General features: G+C 40.1%; 1 protein-coding gene and 1 long non-coding RNA gene across 2 annotated transcripts in view; one reads left to right on the forward strand and one right to left on the reverse strand.

Moving 5' to 3' along the window:
* The window catches only part of WWOX (WW domain containing oxidoreductase), a 488,590-nt gene that overhangs the window by 107,912 nt on the left and 356,405 nt on the right, over positions 1-24,273 (reverse strand). The gene's annotated exons all lie outside the window — the stretch shown is intronic.
* LOC104691812 lies at positions 6,729-12,875 on the forward strand. The gene is made up of 3 exons (XR_752270.4): positions 6,729-6,851; positions 10,061-10,329; positions 10,944-12,875. It is a non-coding gene; the product is annotated as an uncharacterized LOC104691812 (long non-coding RNA).

Genomic DNA, 24,273 nt, shown 5'->3' on the forward strand with positions numbered 1-24,273 from the left:
TGTATTTGGAACACCTTCCCTCTTAGCAGGGATTTCTGTTTGCTTTTACATCTAAGCATTTCTGCTCACAGCAGGTCGTGAAGTAATGGAAGTTAATATCACACAATTCTGATAACCATCTTGCTTTTTCTTCCTCAGTTCCACTGTGACAGGAATTTAGCAGCTAAAATACAAAAAAAAAGAAATCCTGCTAGATTTAAAGACTAGTTTTGTATCATTTGAAAGAAGCGATTCCAAGCCTCTCTGAGGAGGTTTCATTGCTTTGTAACTCGAGAGCCTGACAGAGTGAGGCAAGTGAAGAGGAATAGAGATACTCACATGACAGAACTCCAGCAAGACAGAACAGGGCCCTTCCAATTCTATAAAGTCCAAAGCTGTAATTTTTCTCCTGATGTGATTACTCACTCATTAGGCCAGCCCATGCTTTTTGCCAGAGTCCTGGGACTGAGCAAGTTGGAAACTTCAGTCCAAAAGCATTTTTACTCTTCCACTCCTTTTATATTGTTGTAAGGCCTATTTTGCATTGGAGAGAAAATTTCAGGATAAAGAGAGAAGAAATAGGGCCATCCCAGCTCAAAGATAGTTACAGGCATTAATTTTCACAAATAATATATTTTAGCACAGAAAAACAAAATGAAAACAAGAAGTATCAGTGATGAGGCAATTTTAAACTGCATCCTTTCAGAGTAATTTTGTTGTGAGCATCACTAGGAAGCCTGCACTCTGTCAAGACAGACCAGATGATATATTGGTTGATAAAGGCTTTGTAAGAATGTCAGTCTTTTAACTGCATGCTTTGTTGTCATAAACGCTGAGCTATGTATGTAAATATTATATCTAAATGGCAACCAAACTCTTAAGAACTAATTTAGCCATGTATGCACAGATGCCTAAGTAATACAGGAGTGTATAGCTCTGTCTGGATTAGGATTAAAAAGAAAATAATGGTACTGGATATCATCAGAAGATCAGGAGAGCTCTCCCCTATGACCTTCCTAAGGAGGGGAGGAATTTTATGTTGCCACTGGGGGATATTTCATTTTACACAATAGTTATGATACCCTGGATCACTGGACTCTCACAACTATTTAATGCCAACAGGAGCCTGATTATCAGGTTGTTATTTTTCTTTGCACAGCTGCTGTTCTCCACATTTTACACGTTTATCCATGAAGTAGTGAAACAGGACTCCCTGGACAATTTTTGAAGAACTGGGCTATGAGCTTGTTTGCTGCTTCACAACACCTGCTGTTTGGGCATTTAGCTCCCAAACTTTCCTCCAGCTGCTTTCAAGCTTCAGTTTGCTCTTGCTCTAGTTCAGAGCATGACTTAAAATGCAATCCTGAGCAGCTCAGCTCTCCTTTAATGGATGGCTGTTCTTCACCCACGTTGCCAGTGTACATCATTCCAGCTCCAGCACAGCTGACAGATAAGGCACAAAGATATGGGAGGCCACCCTGGGCCTCATATTTAGAGCATGTATGGGAAATACGGTATTTCTGACACTCTTTTAAAAGGGAAAAGAAATATGTGAAAAATGAGGAATATTTGACACCCTTTAAAAATAAATAAAAAGGCAGTAAAACATCTGAGCTGCCTCAAACATGGCTCTGAAGGCTGCAAGGGGATGAAACATGGGATATCTCCCAGCAAAGTCAACTCAATGGCATGTCAGATGGGCTGGTGAGAATATATCAAACTACTTTTTTTCATATTTAGTCTTTTTAAAAAGAAGCCATCACAGAGCATGCAATAGGTATTTCTGAGCAGGTATTCTTAATAAAAGCCACTGAACTGTCAGCTCAACTTCACTGCCTACAGCAAAGCATGTCAGACAAGACTGATGCATGGCACACTCTTCCTTGCACTAAAAAAAACCCTAAATCCAAAACATTTGCCAAAAGTTCAACCACTATAAACCAGGATATAAACTGTTAATTTACCATTTTACCCTATTCTCATTTTTCCAAGAGACACAACTGAGAAAGTAAAAATAATCCTGACCAGATTCAAAGATGAAGTGATAATTACATCCCTCCTACACAAAATCCAGCCAAATAGAATTTCCTCAGAACAGGAAAAAATTTCTACTTCTACTTTAACCCACAGGGCTTTTGTGTGATGACTCTGCAATTATTACAGAAGCTGGAGGAGCAAGTGTTACCATTCCTAACACATGGAGTCTCGTGGGGGTCATGGATGTGCCTGTGCCACACACTCCTCCTCTGGCCCCCACCAGCTCTGGTGGAAGGCAGTGAAGTGCCAAATGCAGAAAACTCTCATTTCTCTCCCCTGCACCCTTTTCTACCAATACACAGCCCACTCAAATCCCATTTCAGAACCAGCCCCAGGTGAGTTTCTCTCATTCTCTACCCATTTAATAAGCCTGACCTCCCAAGTTCTTTCCTGGCACAAAGAATATAATTAATAAGCCGCTCAATCCATCATATTGACCTGCATTATTTTAAATTAACGTTAATGTCAGCAATGAGAAAAGGATTATAAGGTTAAAATATATGTACTGAATATCTCTGTACCATTTCTTTTTGGTCATATAGATAAAATCTACATGAAAATATAGCTTTTCCATGGCCAAATCATCACTAGGTACATACATCATGAAGGTCAAATGATTTCTTCTGTGCCAAACTTCTGGTACCTGGTATTAACAGATCTCCAAAGGTCTGCAATAATGTTGTCATCCTTTAAACAGCTACCAAGTCAATCATATCTCTAATTTAAAAAAAAAACCATCTATTTTTTTCCCTCGTGACAGGAAATCCCTTCCCTCAGGATTAGGAAGGGGACCTCTCTCATCAGGTAGGAACATTTTCTTGTAGGTAGGAAAGGAGTCCATGCAAACCACAGCTTAGTGCTCAGCTCACAAAATCACTCATTCTGTTCAATGTGGAAAAGGTTGTTGATAGCACATAAACAAAAAGTACAAGAGAAAACCAAAACTAAAAATGACAGGCAGCAAATATGCGATGTATCTTCTCTCCTTAGGGAGCACTGATTTAACAGACAATAGGCTTTGGAGAAATGCTTTTATTCAACTGTTGCAGAGTAAATATCTTCTTGTGTAAAATAGTACTTCATAAATCCATTGTAGGAGTAACCAACACAATGAGCCATCACAGGGCAATTGCAAGTAAAGGATTACTGAGGAAGCTGCTGAAAATCTCTCATGCTGGACATGGCCCAGTGGTTCACAAATCCAACAAGCGATTTCCCAGACAGAAATACACCTTTCTATACACAGAAATACGCCTACCTGGAACCCCAAATGCCAAGAGTGGCACATCAGATGATGGCTTCATCCCCAGTGACCCCTGCAGGACTGACAGGCTCTAAGTGACTGCCTGAGAAGCATTTCAGGTGCCATCTGACAAAAGAATGAGAAGGGAAGGCAAAACCCCTACAGATGGTGTAACACCATCCACTCCTCAGTTCAGCCTTTCGCTTCTCTAACCCAAGGAACCAAATGAGAAATATATGACAACAAACAACCTGCAAACAGCTCCCCATCTATTATACAACTGAAATCATAAGAAATGAGCTTGTTGAAATAACAAATGAACGTGCAATTGCTTTGCTTCGCTTAACTCCCATATGTTTTTAGACATGTTTTGAAAGACAACTTTTTGAGATTAATAAATGCCATGCAATACACTTGGTTCTTGTCCACTGAGGACTGGGCCCAATCACAGCTAAAAGCTTTTGCCACTTAGAATATGAATGGAGAACCTCACGGCACAAATGGAAAAAATATATGTTTATGGTTATGAGAATATGCAAATGTTCTGCCTGGTCTCCAGAATGTCCTTGCCATGCTCATAGATTTGAATTTCTCACAGGGGATTGAGTTTTACAGAGGGCAAAGGCAGAAGACAACGGAAATATCTTCCAAGGGAAAGGCAATGATATTCCATATCTTCTCTCCCTGACTAAGATAAAGTAGGACCTACCAATTGTTTTGTTCCCTGTTTCAGCTTACTATTGAAACTTCACAAACTGAATAATGATGTTTGGCTACTGGAAAGGGACTTCCTAGAAATAAAATGAGGATGTTCTCATTCACAGTTGTTCCCCTTGGTTGTGGGGAATGTGAATTTTCTTTCAGCATGAGGAAGATTTGCATTTTGTTTTCCAGACAATCACTCTTTGCTCATTAAATGATCCAAGTATGACTGGTCCAATGTGTGTGATCCCATTGCAGCACCATATTTACCATATGTGTTCATCACTCAGCACGGAGGCTTGCACAGGTACTCTCCAGTTTTCCCTGTCATTACTGAATTGCATGGCTGTAACAGCTTTTATGTGCTGTTTCTTTTTTTTAAATAATATGAAAATGGTCTTCATATTCTGTACACAGTAGTACATGAGTAAACACTCGATGAGGGTTAGGGAATGCTCTGCTTGGCCTGCAGTGCAGCCTGGTCTGGGATACAGATCACACCCCTAGAAAAAAAGAGCCTTTGGTGCAGGGAAGCACAGGTTATGAAAAAGATCAGAAGGAAAAAACAGCTAAATGAATAGTATCTCTCACACACTTCTTTTTATTTAAATTTTTATGATCTTTGAAAAACACTTTTTGAAAGAGACAGTTTGTCTAAGATACTGTTTTACTGCCAAGTCATCAGTGTCTGCTGTAACAGAGCAAAAGGAAGAGCAGATGATAACAGATATACTCCACAGAAACTAGAAAACACAAAGATTAAATTCTGCATTAGAATGATTTTACACACTATATTTGTAGTATACATAATAAAATTAATTCTAAATGATGCAAGCGTTTTGTTTTATGACCACTAAATTCAATACTTCTCTGCAAGTCTACCTTCTTACCCAAGTGCTTTGAAATCCCTGAGCCTCTTCTGTACTCGTCATTAAGTATCACTTGTATCTCATAGCATAAATATGAATTTTTCAACCAAGAGCACTGGAGAAAAAGAACTGACTACAGAAAATAATGACCACATCCAAACCATCTGTTAGAAAAACAAGAATTACTCAAACCAAAATGATGAGAACAAGAGGAGACTACAACTAAAAACATACAACTTATCACTAGCACTTCTCTAAAACCCTAAAAGCAGCAATTTGAGCCACAGTAAACATATAAAGATGTAAGCAATCTGTTTGTCTATGTTTAGAGCACAAAAAATATTAAAAAATAAAGGTCTAAAAGCAATAAGCTCTGACAAAAAAAAAACCATATCCCTAAAGCATACCCCTGAAAATGCTTCTTTAAATCTCTTGAAACACATCTATTGAGATCTGTGGAGATCAACATTTTCTCTTTTTTTTTACTGTATATTTTTTTCCACCATTAAAAGAAGTGAATGAGAGGAAGGCTGCCTGAGATTACAGAAGGAATAGGAGGTGGTGTAGAGGGACTCCCTGCTGGAAAACAACCAGTTGTGGAAAAGACTGAACTCCCAGGTGCTCAGTGAGCATGGGAACAAACCAGAGACTATAATTTTAAGGCTGATCCGCGGTTATATGCCAATTTTTATTTCACAGAACAAGCTCCAGCTATTAAAAAACCTGTAACAAGTGGGCAGCTGATCCCTCACTGGTGGGGCTTTCCCAGCACAGACCTGAAAGTGTTTTACAAATGCTATTATGTAAACATTAACAAATATTTAAAGTGAGCTTATTGGTTTTGTTGGAGAGCTTTTGTTGAGTCTGGGGTTTTTTTGCTTGGTTGATTGGTTTTAGTTTTTTGAGGGGGGAGCTGCTTGTTTATTTGTTTGTTTAAGTAGGGAAATAAGGGTGAAAGATGAGATTAAGAACTCTCTAAATCTCACGTGACAAATAAATGGCCACACAGAGCAAGGGAACAAGGAAGAACCTATCTGTAAGCAAGGCTGACATCTCGCAAGAGGTTCAGTGGTAAATTATCCTTCTGCATACTGGGCATGAACAGAAATTAGATCATAGAGTGGAAAAAGTGGACATTCATGAGCAAATAGTAAATTATCTGATGTACAAAAGGCACTACTAGAAATCACCCTGTTCTCCTAACTGTTGAATTCTTCTTTAAAAATTTGCTACCAGTTCGTAAAAGAGTTTGCAAATGATCAGTTGGAACTTGCATTTTAATTTCGTTTGTTTCTGAGATTTGCCACTCTTGCTCTCTTTTTATGGCTTCCCAAAGCTGGAATTCACAAGCATTCTGAATGAAATCCCTTTGGGTCTCATCACTGGAATCAAAGGAAAACAAATGTCTGGGGGAAAAGGTTATTCTGGAAATCGGGTCTGTTGAAAGGAGTTGACATATTTCACAGCACTGCAGCTTGATTGGTTGTAGCTGTCATTTGTCTGTATCTTATAGAGGAATACAAAACTATATCTTAGCTATGGCAGCCAAAACAAGACTTCTTAAAAATAAACTGTCTTGAAAACCATTTGGCCAATTTATACGTCAATTAGGTGAGACTCTTATTCACTGTACACTTCTTATTTAACTAGCAAATAGCAGCTAGAATAACTTGGCTGAAGACTGATAACCAGCTTCTGAAGGCTGAAGTATCACAACTCGAGCCTTTCTCCATGCTCAAGGAAGGCTTATCTTTAATGACCTCACTAGTCTTATTTCATAACATCTCTGCGTGGCTTTTCTTGATGTATTTTTTCAATTTTTCCCTTCAGAGAGAAGATCACTATTAATTTAAGTGAGCTCAGAAATGGTTCAGATGGATGGTTTTGGTTACTCTCCAGTGACATCCATGCAGTTTATTACATAAGCAGTTTACTGCAGTGAAGTCATTACACTGCGTCCAGCCACAGAGCAGCCTCTGTTTGACTCCTCAGCTCCTGTTTAACCACTTCCCTCCAAACAGGTGAGTGTGCTTTCTTGCTATAGCAAACCTTTACTTCACCATTTGTTTCCAACTGACATTTCCTTTCTTCCTTTGTTTTGGGTTTGTTGGGGGTTTTTTTGGTAATTTTTTAAAATATACTGCAGATGATTACATAAGTGATTTATTATAGGAACCTTACTGTTTGAGGGGCAAAACTTGTTTAAAAGAAATCCAACAGCTACAGTAATCCCTTAGGGCAAAATGTACTTCCACTTAATTTCTCTACTATGTATTACAACCATATAATTGCTTAAAACAGAAGCTACACATACAAATTTTGCTTGGCACCAAATACCTGGCTTCAGAGAGTACACTCAAGTTACATGCTGTGTTTTGCTACAAATCCATTGCACCACCTAAAGTATTTCAAAGAGATCACTAACAGAAATATTTTGAACTACCTAAAATAAATCAGCAAGTAAGCAAACCACAGTATTTTGCTAAAGGTTATATTAAAATAAGCCACAGTGTTCCTGAAACATATTTTATATGTGCATGGCTTTAGCGTTCCTCATGCCCTTTTTCCAATGCACTAAATAAAATCATGAGACAAAGTTCAGAGATGGAAAATATCTGCTAGATCATTTAGACCATCCCAGTGCCAGTTCAGGATTGTTTCCTTTATTTTCTAGTGTTTTGTCAAACCCACTTTTAAATACGCTGTATGTTCCAAGTAATGAGATTTCCACTACTTTCCCCTGGGAAATACATTTATATAACAACTTTCTTCCCCAAGGATCCCAAAGTGTTTTATAAAAATATACATACAAATCACTTCCCCACTAGAGTACAATCACTTATGAGGCACAGGGTGGCAGCCAGGAGGGAAATGATACACAGTACTCTGCAAATTTATAGCAGGAGGGAAAATCCTGCCCAAGGACAGAGGGGCAAATCCCTATCCCTATGACAAATGCCAGGAACTCACACATATCCACAGACAGCAAATAGAAGCGTGGTTTCAACCTGAACCTGCAGAAACGAGCTTGAGCACCTTCATAGGCAAAGGACATTTTGGACAGATTTTGAACATGGTCACAAAGACCTGGAGTAGCTTAACAAAGTAAATATGTTATCCTGGTAGGAATACCAGAACAGGGACTGGATTCCTGAAACAGCTAGCAACTTGAGGACTGTGCTTGGATCATTCCATCAAACACACGCTGACACTGATGGTAGGGCAGTCCTGGCTGCTCCCAGCTATCCCAAGTGCACTCAACAGTCCAAGTGTCATCATTTATTTACTGCTCCCCATTGGCATAGCAGAGCTCATCCATAAATGCACTGGGGACTGCCTGCTGCTATCCCTGGGCAGCCAGGATAGGAAGGGGAAACAGGAATCCAGGAGGAAGGAAAAATGGCTTGGTGCTGCTACATTGCTGTGTTTGAGACTGAGTGCCACTGTGCATTAAAGGATCAGAGTATTATAAGGGCTAGGAAGCAAATAATGCCAGAAACTACATCATATTTGGAAGATTAACAGTTTCCAAGTTCAAACCCCTTGGGTGGAGTTCAGGGATTTTCAGTGCAGATGGTTTGTAGGCAGAGGCTGAGGGTAATGAGAGGGTCAAACCTCATTATCAGCATTGTTTTAGCAACCTTTGCTCATCTTAGGGGGAGAATGAGAGGAAACAGGACAGCCCATGCTCTGAATCTTCCTTCTGTTTAGTTTTGGGCATGAGTGCTAACAGACCCCCAGTTCCCTCGCTCATTGCCAGTGCTCAGCTAGGAACTAGTCTTATATACAGGACATAAGTGATATGCACAAGTGATTAGAACATCTTCCTCTCACTAGACAGGCCAGATGCAGCTTCTTGGGTTCTCGCCACCTGGAAGTACACAGGGTATTGGTAAAACTGGACTAACAGATTCTGAAATAAACCATGTTAGATAGCTCTGAATCAGTCATTAAACATATTTTAGGATAGCTGAACAAAGGAAGCATTTTCCACCTCCCCTAAAAATTGATAACTTTCTGCACTCTCATGGTGGGACACCACATCAGGCAATTGACTCTTAACTAATGAACTCACTATGCAAAGTCTTCTGAAAATCAAACTTAGCTGTTGTGCATAAGCACTCCCACTCTCCCAGGCTGCAGCACAACGTGTCAAGACTAAGCACAGCTTGGCAAGTGTTCACCCACACTTGCCTTCAGCCACCACTAGAGATGCACCATTCCTCTCCCTCCACTGATGAGCAGCGTTACTTGCACTTAAAATGCAGAAACGAGGTCTTATCCTAGAAAGAGAATTTAACAGGTCCATGTTAATGCTCCTCGTTAGCAAATCCCTGTCCCATTTGACTCTCCATCGTGCCTGCAGCTGCACAGACAGTGACAAGCCATTTGATCCAGTGCTACTGAGAGCCTTTGTGCAGAGGTGAGTCTTTGATCCTTCCCAGTGCTGAAGGAACACAGATGTGATTTCCGAGGGCTTTGCATAAGTTTCAAGCTTGTGGGATTATGGGTGCATAGTACAGCTCCTAAATGTCTCCACGTGCTGCCAGGATGGCATTGATAATGGGGTATTAGCAATGCAAAGGTGGGGAGCTGAGTCATTTTCCTGGAGAGGAGTCCAGCTCTTCCAAAGCCTGCTCTAAACCATGAGCTGATATTGCCAGATGAAAATGAGCATGAAATACTACTGAGCAGCAACACATGCTCCAGCCCTCCCCAAAACCCAGGTATCAAAACCTGGTCCTGCATTAATGCAAAAATGTTGCATATTCTCAATTAATTTTACAGGCACACAAGGAGATACTTTGGTCACAGGGACACAGAGGGGGCTGGCTGTGGGTCAGAATGACTCCAGACAAGGTCCTGATTGCTGTAAGCCCCTGGCTCAAGCAGGTCTGAAACAGGAAAGGAGTTACTTTTTCTGAAAACACTGGATTACAGCACTTCTAATCCTGACAAGTAGGTACCTACATATTAAACCCTGCTACAAAGACAATATCCAGGCAGACACGGGGCTGCAGGAAGAGGTAGAGCGCTTCAGCAGTTTTGCATGACAACAAAATGAACACCACTACATCCAGGGTGCTATTGAGTTGTAAACTATTACTGCTCTATTTAGGGCTTAGAAAGTCTGCAGTGTGATAGAGCCAAGCAATATCATTTTTCCATGGGTAGAGTCATGCAGATACACACACCCTCCAAATTAATTTATGTCGTTTTGTTTCCAAAGATCCTCCACCATGTGTATGCTGAGAAGCTGCCCAGGCCAGACAAGCAGATGTTCTACAGACTTTGGATCCTGACAGCCCATTCTCCAACTATTTCTGACGGCTAAATAATCTGTCAGTGCCAAAGCAGCATATTTAACTTAAGGCTTGCCAGAAATCAGATACCCACGCCTTTCTTCTTAAGGAGTACAAGGATATGAAAAACAGGAGAAGTAGCATCATCCACTGCCAGATACACTCACATCCTCCTTGTACACAGCATGAATATCATGTGAGTCCATCATGATTATTTGTCATTAAATTAGACAGAAGTGATGAAGTAGGCTGTGGAGAATTCTAAGCTATGCAATTACAGTGTTCCAACTGCACACATTCATATCCCATACTGTCTCAAGGAATACTTTATTCTTTAAAAAATCAAATTTGGCGTCAATTAGATCACACAAGTAGAGAAAATCATGGCTCTTAGCTAAAAAAAAAAAAAAAAAAACAAAACTAAAAATTTACCAATCGATGGAACAAAAGAAGAAAGTAACCCATCCGACTGATGAAAACTCCTTCTGTAATGCTTAATTTATATGGATTAAATCTGCTTCCACATAGAGAAATATTTTCTAGATAAAATGGTAAATGTGTAAGTGGAAATGTGTTCATTTCCATTGGAGAAAGCATAGCCGCAGCACAAAAAGATGATTCACTCTTCACCCAATTTGGACTTAGAATCACAGAATCAATAAGGTTGGAAAAGTTTTAAGACAAAAGCCCAACCATCAAGCCAGCACCACCACCACGTTCACCCCTAAGCCGCATCCTCAAGTGTCTGCCTTCATCCATGGTGAACTGAGGGATGCTGATCTGTTCATCCAGCACGTTTTTTCTGTTTAGGAGTTTCACAGCAGATGACTGCACGGAGGAGCTGGGAAGAGGAAGGAAATCTTTGCTACTTTACCAGTAATTTGTCAGACAAGACCACTGCTTTATACATTTTTGAACCCCCATGGCCTTCCACGTTACTTGTAGGTGAGCAGCAAACTTGCCCCCAGTGCCTGCCAAATTAAACTGCAGCTCCTTGAGAGCCCCTGTGAACAGCTCCCGTGAAGCGCAGTGCTCATAAACACCTTCCTGCAATTCACAGAGATCTCTTTAATAAATTAACAAAGCTGTCACAGAAGTATAAATGGGAAATCATTTTTTTAAATAGAACCATTTAAGATCGCACAATTTCAGAAGCCTTTTGCAACATTTTGTAATTCCTTTAGGCCACTGCAGGTCTCCTTTACACTTGTGACGATGCCCCTTTCAATTTGCATTTAAAAGACAGTAAATTGCAGGGTCCATAAACATTTTTATAGTGATTTATTGAAGACCAGAATGTCACTCCTGTTCTTCACACTTTAGCAGTCCTGGGAATCGGCTGCAGGGCTGTATGTGTAATCTTGCTTTACCCATAAACTATACAAGAACAAGCCAGTTCTGAAACCTATTATTTATTTATTTTTTCTTGCTTAAAAGACATTTGTGGCACTATTTTACATCTATATTTATCTTTCAGTTATAAGATGACCCATTTTATTCAGCCTTCAAGTTATAACCAGGTTTTCACAATTTACAAAGTACTTGGTTTGCAAATTAGAATTGTTCAGAGACAGGATTGCATTATGCCAAGGAACAAAGGATTCTTTCTCTTCTCTTTTTAATAAAACACACAAAATCCAAAGAATATTGGATTTATTATCACCGCTAGATAACTTTACCATACAGGAATGTACTGGAATTCTTTTTTATTTAAAATCTAAACCACAGAAATGCACTGTGAAACTTCAGCTGGAGAATATTCTAAGGTTCTGCTCCTTCAAAGACAAAAGGGAAAACGTTCATTGCAATTGGACCTCTGATACTCCTATCCTCCTTCACAGGCAACAAAGTCACAAAAGAAGGTAAACAGTGCCAAGAAGTGTTGTTTATAAGGGCACTGTGATCTTTCCTGCATCCCAGTGGAGCTTTACCAGGGGGAATCTAGAAACCTCTCTGCACAAACAGTGTAGGGGAAAAAAAAAAAAAACACAAGGAAGAAAAAAAAAAAAAGCCTGCACCTCATTTGCCCTTCCAGTGACCAGGAGGGAGTATTTCTTTCTACTTTTTTCACATTACAATAATGGCTTCACAGCTCTTGAAAAGAGCGCTAGTGCACCAGCAAATGGTGCATGACACGCTGAAGCCCTGGTCTTTGTCGCAACAGCTCCGCTCCAAAGAAAGTCCTTCCTTGCCTTCTTTTCCTTGCCATTAACTGTGATGAAATGAGTTTTTCCCCCTTTTGATTCCACCCCCCTCGCTGTCTATTACAGTCTGACCTGATTGCACTTATGCACAGATTATTTCATAGAGACATCCTTTTATTCAGGTTTGCGAGTTTGCCTGCAAGGTTATCTGTTCACAAAGCAACGCCTCATTCCTCGTACTCATTTTTTTGAAATCTGATCTCATTGATAAGAACAAGACCATTCGCATTGCATTTGTCAGATAAGTAGCTCCATGCCAGAGTAATAATTTTTTGTGACTATTGTCAGGGCTCCAGTTAAAATACATCAACCGATAAAAATGCAAGTATTGTAAAAATAACCTTGCATCAGAAGTGTTGGCCCTCCAGTTTTTCCAAGGAATGTTATGTCCTTTCCCTTAATAACAATCTATTATAGTCAGAGCATCTTCACTTTTTCACAAGAATTATTTTTAAGAATTATTTTAAAATATTCCTACTGTGGTGCTGCCATTGGTAGCACGGAACTTGAAAGGAAATAAATAAGTAGAGACGATCAATGTTGCACTGATTGGTTGAATTGGGTTTTGATTAATTTTAACCAAACTGTTTACTCCGTTCTGATCTGCGACCATTCCCAGCAATAACAAACAGATAAATCTCGTCACCAGCACACACTGAGCGAGCAGCAGTGCAGGGAGGATACGGACAGAGCCGCAGTTCAGCTTGTGTGATCCAACACTAAGGAGACTTCGGGATTGCCAGGAAGCTGATTATCTCCAAGTTTGTTTGTGAGAGAACGCTCTGCCCCAGTGCAGCGGAGCTAAACCCGAAGGGGCAGCAGGAGAAGCACACACAGAGGTCAAATCCTCCGGAACAGCCTGGACAGGAGCCCGACTTTCCGCATCACCTTGTCGTGGAAAGCCATGGAGGCACCAGCACACCTCCTCACCTGGAGAGAGGGGCAGTGTTTTATGTAAATATTAGCAAAAAGCGAAGGCGAGGAGCCCCGCTCTCGCCTTTTATCCTTCGCTCCTGCGGCGGTGGCAGGCGCACAAAGGAGCGGTGACGGCCGGGAGCGGGCAGGGCTGGCAGCGGGAGCCGCATTGAGCAGCCCCGGGCCCGTCTCGGTCTCTGCGCGATGCTGCCGCACACGCGGGCCTGCAGCTGATAACACTGTAATAGTCCTCCTTTGAGGACCGGGGCTCCTGTGTGCTGATTACCCATTTATCACACCTGGCAGCCCTGCTGAACTATAATTACTCTTCTCTTATCCTGCTGCACTGTCATGTCCGAGAGGAGAAGAGAGGCAAAGGCTCCTGGTAATGACACATTACCCTCTTGACAAGCACTTGAAGGTTTTATTGTAAATATTCAAGATATAAAACATCTGAGATTCCCTTTTTAATTATAAAAAGCAATTTCCGTGCCTCCCGTTCGCCCCCTCCGCCGCCACCAATAGTAAAGTTTAGGCGCCGTTATCCTTCGCTTCCTGCAAACAAACCCGGTTCCCTTTGTCGCCTTAACTCATTGCTAGGAGGGAACTCTGGTATCTCAGGGAAATTATCAAATGTAACGCCTGCAAAATGTGCCATTTGAACACACATCGCTCTCCTACAAAAGTTACATTTCTGCCCCCCAAAAAGGGGAAAATGTGCATTTATATTAAAAAATTAGGAAGAGGGGGGAGGAGAGAAAAAGTCCTGAGCAAATGGGTGGTGAGCGAGTCTTTCATTGGGTGGCCCTTGGGAGATGGACCTCTTGTTGAGAGGAAAGGTCTGCATAAACTAAAAATTAAAGGTATGTGAGATGCTGTGGTAAATCCAGCCTATTTGTGGGTCTCTAGATGGAGAGCTATGAAGCCAAAGACTTATTTCCCCCTTACTATCAGCTGTGAGTTGTAGAGGTTACATAAGCCATGAGATTCCCCAAAAGAGTGGAGACTCCTGAACACCGGGATGTGATCTGGAGAACTAAAAACCTGAACAATCTTTAATCTGAGATACACAAGACAGTCATTAATACTCCAGCCTCTACAATGATGGTACCAAGCATTATTATATGTTATATGTTATATGTTATATGTTATTATACATTAATTATATGTTCATTGCCTACACCCATAATGTCATACAGTGCTCTAGCAAAAAAGTACAGCAGAATTCCTGGAAATCTTGGAACTTGCCTAACCTATAGTTTTTCACCCAGAAACTTGATAGCTAGGCTGATTTCACTCTCAGCTAAAAAATGCCCAGATAGCATAAAAGATAATGAAAAAAAATTAGGCTGAAAATGGAAATTAATCCGTTCATGTGCATCCACAAGTCCACTGAGAAAACCAAATAGCAATGTGTAACAACAAGGAGTCTCTAAGCATTTCAGAGGGACCTGAGTGAAGAGAGGCCACTGTGCAAAAGGAATCCATGGACATATCATTCCAAACCTTCTCATTACACTTCTGTGTAGCAGCAGCCTGCTCATACTTGGCTTATTTACTGATCTTCCTTGAATTCTAAGAGTTGCCCACAGTGAGAGGAAAGATTATGTGACAGATACAGGAACTGTCCATTAGAAATTGGTGCTCTGGGTTCTTGCCTAGTTTGCTTAACAAGTGTAATGGCTGTGATGGCCATCCTGACAAGACTAGACGTGGGTTCCTTGTCAGGAGCACAGCACCACCTCGGTGGCAGCTGGGGAGCAGTGGTACATGACATGCTGCTGTGGAAATTGCAGACATTTAATGAACATAAACGTCCTACCAAATAGACATACATGAGGATGGAAAACAGCAGCAGTAAAAGTCGCTCAGACTCACACATAGAAACTCAAGGCTATGCTTGGAGCATGCACACGATCTAAAACAATGGATACAGCAGCTATTTTCTAACAAATCACACGGATTTGTATATACTACTGACTGCTCTGTAAAATACATTGAGATAATGAGATAAAAGTTATTTGGTGCTATTAGAGGTGAACGATTCAAACTGATATTAGACTACAAATTACTGAACCCTCAAATGCCTGATTTTGATATATTGGGGCTCCTACTTTGGGGTGAAACAATCATTAGCACTTCACACACTCTTAATAAAAGAAATTGCAGCGGTCAGGCTTAAAATGACCATTTTCTCCATCTATTCACAACGATTTGAGGTTCCTAGACTGAAATATGAACAGCCTTGCTGAACCAGAATTATTCTGCTTCTCTCGCTTTCTGCCTGCTTCTGTCAGAAAGCCACGGAGCATAGAATGGCAGCGCACAGCTAACCAGATAATTGATATCTCCCCAGCCTATTCACTGTGGGAATCTGTCAGTTAGAGTCTAAAGACACATACACACGCCATGAAAATGAACTTACATAAGTCTTCCTGTGAACTGAATGCAGCCAACATTTTGATGTTTAATTGGCTGGGTCCGGTTTACCAGCGCACACGTGTATTCCAGGGGCTGCACGCCGCACTCCGGCTCTTCCTGACAGATCTATTTAGTCAGGAGGAGGTGTATTTTCCCAAGGTAATTGCTCAGAATCATGCTTCCAAAGTCAAACTGATTCAAACTTTGCTTATTCACTCCTTGCAGACACACAAGTAGGACTATTTGAAAGCAAATGAAAAATCCATAGATCAATGTGCGGAGCCTTCCCCACACAGTGCCACGGAGGGAGTCTATTTCAAACAGGGCTGGTTGTCAGTGGCAGTTACTGCCAGCATCTTTTTAAATATACATCTTTCAGAGCAATGCAGGTCTTTGAGATAATGAAAGATTTGCAACTACTATATTATCCACGGAGAAGAAATACACACTCTCAAATTGGGCACACTCCCACACATAGGTCCCTGCTAAGTATGAGGAAAAAATAATTGACAGTTATTCAAGTATTTGTGAATATTTTTTACCTGGACTTATTCCCCTAATTAATAGGGCATGTCTGATAAAGCGTGATTTTTAGAGACTTTTTCCTGTGTGCTTAGTGGCTTGATGTGAAAGCATTTGGAAATCATTTCCCTACACCTGACATGGCATACAGAACCCCAAATTACTCATTTTGCACCTCTTTGGCTTCAAATCAACAACTTTAAAAAGGCTTAGACTGTCTCATCACATATATGTCATGAAGACTAGGGATAAAACTCATGTTTTACTTGTCTACACAGCAGAATGGGTTCTAGATCTTTCTATTGCTGAAGCAAATACCTACTCAGCATTTCCTAAAGTTTCTCATCAATTTTGGCAATCAAGACATATTTGACTTTCTTTTCTCTCTCCCCTCAAGACTATAAAGAAATTGAATGATTTCCAGAGATGTTGGTCTCACTCTGAATCCAAAACACAGCCCTGTAACAGCTACTGAGAAGAAATGAACACTATCCTAGCTGAAACCAGGATACCAAGTCATGATTCAAAATCATTTTGATAGAGAGCCTTTAGCACTTGTGCTACTCAAGGAAGGACAGCAGCTTAAAGAAAATTTTAATCACAGGGGGAGACAGAAACTGTCTGCACTGCACCCTTATTAGTGCTGGCCAGTGTGGGCTTGCACTCCTACATTACACAGGGTGTTTGCACCGCAACATCCACAAGCAGCTTCCTTCTCCCACAGCTTGGATCAGGACAGCATTCCCATTGTGCTGACAATGCCTTTTATAACTGGCAGCTTTGAGAGGCAGTAAAACTTGGACACAGAACACCTGCATCTGTGCTGGGGAACGGAAACACAACCTCTTCTTCACCCCCTGGGTTACAATCCTTTACGGTTTCTTGGTTGTAGATGTTACTGTCAAATTTTCCCCCCGTGCCCTATCAGCTTGTCTTAATTCACCCAAGAGTTAAAAAGATGACACTGTGACACATCTGGAGGGAGAGCTATAGGGACTATAGGGAAGGATCAGCTCTGTGCTCCCAGAATTAAAGCTCTTGTTTCTGACACCATTTGCAGAGTGTCCCTTCAAGCCCTTCCTTTTCCAAGATAATTATACAAAGGACTGAGTGTCACTCACAGCTTCACGCCTTCATCTCCTGGAACACAACAAGCTTCAGAATCTGTAGGGCCTGCTTACACTTCAGGCACACATAGGAGAATGTTTCCAATTTATGTCTTTTATTTTTTTTTCTTCCTCTTCTGAAAATACAAGCCAATGGAAAAAATAATTTTACACATTATTAATGCACATTAATGATAAAACTAGTGAGCATTAGCTCCAGAAGGGCACATTTTCCGTAACGATGAAGAACGATGTATAAATTAACACTACAGAGCTTCACAGGTCCATTTCTGGGCCAGCCATGATTAAATTAACTACAAAAAGACACTTGACACAACCAGCGCAACACTTGACTGAATTTGGGAGTCATGCAGAGATCTCACTGAAAACCAGGAAGTTAAATAAATCCATCTTACAATAGTGACCACGTGTATTATTTAATACAGTGGGCTGCTTATTCCATTGTTAATATTTCAACATTAACATAATAAACTGTGCCTTCACCTCCATCCACTGCTCTGCTAATAAACTGGAGGTTTTCCCAAATGCATAGCTGTGAAAAAATAAACTCTTTAGCTTTTCACAGAACCAGTTTTTAAGAAGGCATAGCATGTTTTAAAGATTCCTGCTATTAGTCACTTAACACTTATATTAATTTGATTCATCAGATACTCATATTTCACCATCTGATCTGGAAGCTGGTTAATCAATTAACTGGTTTATTCCTATATATTTCAGTACATTTTACTGAATTCAATAAATGACTACTTTACCTATTCATTTTGTTAACAGGCTGGTTTCTTCATTGGGGTTAATTTAATTTGATTTCACTGTAACAGCTGACATAGGGGGATATTCAAAAAAACGATGGTACTTCTGCACAAAAGCAACTTCTTGGAAGCAGGATAAAGACATTCAGAGAGCTATGCTTTCTGCTTAATTTTTTTTGCTTCTAAAAAAACAAAGCTACTTGAAAGAAGAAAGTTAAGAGTAAGTTAATTGCTTAACAAACCATAAAAAAAACACAGAAAAGAACTAAAAAGAGAATAGGGACGCTCAAACTAGTGAAAATTCAGGACTATTTTTAATAATTGGAGTTCTTAGGGGCATAAGAATTATATATCAGTTTAAAAGTATGAGTAATGTTTTGAACTTTACAGAAAAAAAAAAAAATCTGTTTCAATTCTTTTCTCCCCTGAAAAGATAATTTCCCCTCAAAGGCCACAAGCTTCCCATAACATGTTTTCAGCACTACAGAACTGAACACTCAGAGTTGAAAACTTTCATTTATAGAGCAAAAGGCTCAAGAAAAAAAAAAAGAAAAGAAAAGCCAACAGCCCATCCAAGAAATAAACCTGCCATTGTCATATCCTTGTGAGACTCTAGGATAATAAAACCTCATTGTTTTTTGTTTATCAGATGATATAAGTGATGAATTTTTAAAGCAATGTCTTTTACACCAGACAGGTTATTTCTGTAGGCTAATTTTTCATAGCCACTTTGCATTGAAACCTCCAGCTTCATGAAGATGATATTTCTAGAACAATTCTATTTTTCTTTTTTTATCACCTTAGTAGTCTTTTCCCAGCTGTATCCACAGGGGAATGGAAATACCCAATTGCAAACGTGACAGCACTGACTTCTGCAAAGTAGCTTAATTACTCATTACGAGATTCCATCAACAGAAGCTCCGGTCTGTGGTTTTGTAATAAGTGCTGTTATCTTTCCTTGGATTTTCATTCCTTCACAAAGGGGGATATGGCAGTGCTTTCCACATCCACATTTTATATGGAGAAGAATGAGAGAATTTTAATGCATGAATTTGATGTCATTAACAATGCTGACAGCTGTTTAATCCCAGAGGAAACAACAGCTGAGTCCCAACTGCATCAACCAAAAAAAAAAGAAAAAAGTAAAATAAAATAAATTAGCTCTTCAGTTCATCTCACTGGAGGTACACTATGAATCAAATCACACCCTACCTACATTGTTCGTCAATTCTTTAGTTACAGAATCAGTAACCTCAACTGATAACAAAACTAAAAGTTACTCCATCCTGACTGCTAGACTTTAGTTCTGAAAACACTTTTATTAAATGGTCCTGTTCTAAATTTCCCATTAATTAAAATTTAATTCCTCTCCAAACACGTGAGATAAACCAGCACAACAAATAGTAATGATAATAATATAAATTATAAATATAGGTGAAGCTGAGTTCTAAAAAATAATGTAAACTAATCCAAAAGGGATGGTATAAAAATACATTTTAAATGGATCCTCCAGCAGAAGTAGAAAATACAGTGTGGGTTATGCTGCAACTCTGTTACCGTTCAATTTAAAACAGAACATTTAGATACAAGCCAATGACAGCAAATTTGCTTTTGTTCTGTTTCCCCCCTCCACACACACAGACATACGCTACAAGGACTTTTTAAGGGTATGGAATGAAAAGGAGTACTTATAATAAGTATATTTAGGATATATACCCACACTTCTTTAATCCATATATTTTTCCATTGGTTATGGCATCATTTGCCATGTACATATTTTTTTGAGTTTTGCTACTGACTCAAATATTAAAAGACCCAAGCTATAGCTGATTAAGACATACCTTTACAGTCTGCAGCCCTTGTGCAACAGATAAAGCTTTATAAGCCCTGCCTTGGGAAGGCTCCCATCCATTTAGAACACTAGACTTTAAACAGATGTCCAAAGTATTCACGTTATAAACAGCAACATTATATGAATTTAAATCTCACTCTTTGTCTGACCATCTGTCAGAGACTGAAATATTATAGTTTATGACTTAAACATTTTCTTAAAGGACTTTTAAAACTGTATTACAAAAGCTGCAGAGAAGACTACTGCACCCTGAATGGGGCCCTGACCTAGGTCTCACACCGCTTGCTGATGAAGATAAGACAAGGTAACAACTCAGGGCTGGGGACATTCACAAAGCACAGGCTTAACACCTCCAAGGTGGAGACCAGAGCCCCAGGGCGATCAGTGCCAGGCTCACACAGACCCTCAAACCAAAGGCTGGAGGGAGGAGAGGCTTTGGGTACCTTGGAAAGCCTCTGGTCAGAGGCGCAGTGACTGCCCATCCTCCACTGTGCAGGGGAGCCCAGCTGAGGGGTCCTCACTGGGGGGGAAGCTTATCCACAGCAGGAGGAGTGACATGGCCCATCACAGGGGCCCCCAGACCCTGCACCAGAACACCAGAGATGATGCAGCAGACCCCCAGTGTTGCAGGGGACAGTGTCAAGCCAGCCCCTGCAAGAGAGGTGCGTGGGCATTCCCACCTGGCCCACAGTGTATATTAATCCACGGGATTCTGCACTCTTTGGCGTGTGGTGGTGTGGCCACAGCGGCGACAGGGGACCCCCACCACCAGCAGAGCAGATGGAGGGGAGCAACGAGACGTCGTTGGGACCTTGGGATGGGTGATTTGCTTCCACCTAACCCCTGTCACCTCTCCCTGTCCCCCCACCCCCCACGCACACTTCTTTTTCTATTTCTTTCTCTCCTTCTTTTCTCTTCCCTTCTCTTTGCCTCTTTTACTATTAAATAAAATACATCAATTTTTTGGCATCAACATCTAACCTCGTTTGGTTTTAATCTCATTTCTGGGAACATTTTGAATCTTCTAAGTTCCAGTTTATGCACAGAGACTTAGCTTGCTTTGCTTTTCTGAGTTCAAACCGGATCGTAACACCATCCTCTCTTTAACAGCAGCTGTTTCCCTTCATCTGGGAGCAGGGCTGCCTCTGCAGCTCCCCTTTTCCGGGGACAGGGCCACCCCTCTCCTCCCACACCAGATCCCTGATCCCAGGAAGGGCTCTGGGGGACAGAGATGTCCGAGGGTGACAGCACGAGTTGGACGAGCTCTGAGATCTGGGGGAGGCAGCGTGTCAGCAGGTTGATGAACTCCAATCCCAGCATCATGAAGAATACAAAGGTCTCCCTACTGACTAAATGAGATGACTCTGGGCACAGCAAATGTGCTGCTCAAATGCTTCATAACAAGACATGCAGTCATATTTTCTTGCAGTTAATACAGCAGAGGGAGAGGAGAAAACAGATTTTTACCTTTTGATGTTCAGAAACAGTTCATTCTCAATAGGGGAATATTATGTGACAAATGTGCCAGACTTCTTTTTTTGTGGTAATATTGCTCTTTGCAAATGGCACACTTCCAATCCAATTGAATGTAATAAAATGAAACAATCTGTGCCATCTTCAATGGGTTTAATCTATACCATGTTAATGAATCCTTAAACAGACGTGCATGATGTTTTCCTGAAATACATGTAGTTATACTGTGCTCAGTATACTTGTCAGCTTGAAAATAATTTCTGCTTGAGAGACCACCTGCTATCATCACCCTATTTAGAAGCAGCTCATATTTATTTGGAAAAGAGAAATAATAGTTAAATAAAGAAGCGACTTCTCTTACCCAAGCAAGCACAGTAAAATGGCTTGGATCCTCTCTGCACATTCAGGGATATTTTTTTTCTTTCTTTCCCCCCTCCCCTCCTTTGCACCAGCTGCTTCCAAAAATTTCTGGTATATTTGTACTAATGCAGCAGTAGGAAAAAGCTGCTTATTCTCATCTCCCAGTGTTCCCCCATTTCCTTTCTGATAAACAAAATATTGGAGTTGAAAAGATGGAGTTTTGTGACAGGTTTCAGGCATTATGCAATATGGGTTGCATAACACTATCATATAATTTTAAGTTATTAAATATGTCAGAAAAGCATATTTGTATTTGATGAAAAATATGAAGTACACAGTATATTTTTTTCTTCTATTTACACTGCAAATGGAACAAAGAAATATTATGCTTCTACACCCTAGCATTTATTTGTTGAAAAGATGGAGTAAATTAGATCAACTTTTCCTAAAAAGATACCTAAAATAAACCATATTTTTCTGGCAAATACTATGGGCAAAACCACTACTTTTCACCCACAGCAGAATAAAAGAATCAATCAATCAATAAGGTTGTGAGAAACTTCATGAAAACCAGCACAGGTTGTGTTAAAAGGACACCTAAAGAATGTTTAGCCACATAATTCTAAAAGCAACAAACCCACCAAATATCTGTGCAACTTGAGGTGTACAACCTGTCCCACTGATTGTGCGATGTTAATGGGATGATATTCAGGCTAATTTTGAGTTTATACCATTTTCTGGTTTAGTAACCCAAGTGTAAAAAAGGGTGAAATTCACCACCATGCAGAGGAATCCAGAAATACAATTTTCACTCTTTAGACCAACAGCATATTAAAGAGACAGGAAGAAAGAAGGGAAGAGTTCCATGCCAGGGGAATATTTCCATGGCAGTTGTGTGCTAATCAGAACTACCAACTTTAGAAAGTGACTATTACCAAGGCAAAATAAACACTTTTCTATCGATAAGCACATTTAAAGCACACACTTGGTAAAAATGTAATGTATGGACTGCAAGTTTGTGGGGTTCCTCAGTTTCAGTGTGTGCTAGAATCTGTCATCCTGTGCAGAGAATGGACTAAACTGATACTGGTTTGAACATGAACAGGTAAAAATAAGTTTTGCACTGCTAAGGAATCCATAACTGATACTGGTCTCCAAACCTCAGACATTTATTGTTTTCCTTGAGGTATAACATTAATTTTATACTAGCTTGCTGTTGTGATCAGGTTCATCTCATCGTACATATAGATGATATTCAGTATCTATGGCATTAAAGCCCCTCCTAGCTGACAGCTGAGGTGACAGGATTTAATAGATAACTTTCCTGTCTGAGCAACTGAATTTTCTCCCTGTTTATATCCTCATATTTGTGTATAATTTTAAAGGTGAAGAGAAATAACACCATCAAAAGATTCTAGAAGACACTTCAGTAGCAACGTGGTAGAGCCTGTGTGCTCATGGAACAATTTTACATGACTCAATTTTTATGGTCAGCCTGAACACATTATCTGCAGTAGTTTTTCTGAGGGGAAAAGAGTTTTTAGGGGCTTTTTTCTCTCTTTAAGAGTAAAATTGCTCACCTCTATAATGGGTTGCTGCCACAACAAGCTTTACAACGAGTTATCTTAAGAAACCACATGGAAATGTCAGTTCTGTTACTGCTAAGTGGCATTTCTGATACAGCACATCCGAGGAGCTGGACCTCAGAGACATTGTTAATTTGTTTCCTGGTGTAATTCCAAGTGTTGGTTTTGAGCTGAGAAATGCTTTGTTGTGTTTTCTGTGGTGACTTTTACAGAATCCTTCTCTGTGTGTTCCAAGGTAGAAGCTGAGACTATTGAACTGACAACACCGACATTTGTATGACTGGGAGCAGGGTTGTTCTCATCACAGAAACTCTTCCTTCCTCCATATAAAGCCTTATTTTTCAGGGCCATGCAAACCCAAATCTAAATCCATGCTTCCTCTGAGCTCATGATGAAAAGATTAAAAGCATCTGTAGAGCCACCAAAGAGCTGAAGACAAACCTGGGACACTGAATGCCTTGCTAAGGACATTTGGTCACAAAAGATAGTGGGTTTATTGTCAGGATTCAGTATTTCAAAGGATGAGAAGAAATCTTGAATTAATAGACAAAGTTGCCTCATCTATGCAGACAAATAGAAACATAGAAAATAAAGGTAAAATACTGCGAAATCTTGTGAAGTTCTAACATAAAGTCAAACACTCAGATACTTTCTTAAAGCCATCAAACACTAAGCAGTGGGATAGAAGTCTTTGCTGTAGTTTCAGTAGATTCTGATAATCTCTTCCCGACAAGATTAAAATAACCAGACGTGCTTTTTTTGTTGCATTTTTACATTTCTAGCCCTATTCTTGTGCAAACTAAACAGACACATTTCCTAAACACGTAATAACTTGAAGATGCCTTTTCAACATCATCAACTGAAAATTTACTTTTAAAAAGTTTGTTCCTACTAAATGCAAAACAATTTTCCCTTCATTCCTAAGCAACAG

The sequence above is a fragment of the Corvus cornix genome, chromosome 11 (genome assembly GCF_000738735.6).
Source record: "Corvus cornix cornix isolate S_Up_H32 chromosome 11, ASM73873v5, whole genome shotgun sequence".
Lineage (NCBI taxonomy): Eukaryota > Metazoa > Chordata > Aves > Passeriformes > Corvidae > Corvus > Corvus cornix.